The sequence below is a fragment of the Penaeus monodon genome, chromosome 19, assembly GCF_015228065.2.
Source record: "Penaeus monodon isolate SGIC_2016 chromosome 19, NSTDA_Pmon_1, whole genome shotgun sequence".
Lineage (NCBI taxonomy): Eukaryota > Metazoa > Arthropoda > Malacostraca > Decapoda > Penaeidae > Penaeus > Penaeus monodon.
The window spans coordinates 38,494,666-38,495,338 of NC_051404.1; positions in this window are offsets into that span (position 1 = coordinate 38,494,666).

A 673-nucleotide genomic window follows, 5' to 3' on the forward strand; every position below is an offset into this window, starting at 1 on the left:
CTTCACCATCCATCATCATCGTTCTTCGCCGCATCCATCAATCCATCATTATCCCAAATGATAATGATGTTCTCAATCACAAGGAAAATATCTTGACTTGCCCAGAGCATCTTTATATACACAGTTGCCTCCTCGTTTGTCTTCTGTTCTTCTCTGAAGAAAAATACCTCTCTAATGTACTAATTCTTACAATGTACTTCCTTGTACAGCTTCCCCGCATATCATTTTGTTCTTGTTCTGTTCGTGTGTTCTCCTGGCTCCTGTAGCATTTAATTCTGAAAGCCAACTCGGTTTTTCTTCTTCTATACCTGCCACTTGCACTGACACTGCACCTGTCTTTCTAGCTCTGGAACCCTCCGCTTTATATATATTTTTTGTTATATTTTGTACCTGTCTTATATCGGATATGTTAATTTGAGTTTATCCACCTTGAATCTTTGTCTCTCTCCTAGCAGTTATTTTCACTCGAAGGCCTAGATTTGCAATTATTGTTTGTATTATCATTCGGATTTCTTATTACGTTGTGCACTTGTTCTGAAGTCGGTTTGGAAGATGCAACTTGTACCTTTCTCTCAGCCTCTCAACTGGCGATTATATTTACTATTTTTATTAATTAAGCCTAATTTCTTACTACAACTGCACTTGTCCTGAGCTTAGATTTAGAAGTTCTAGA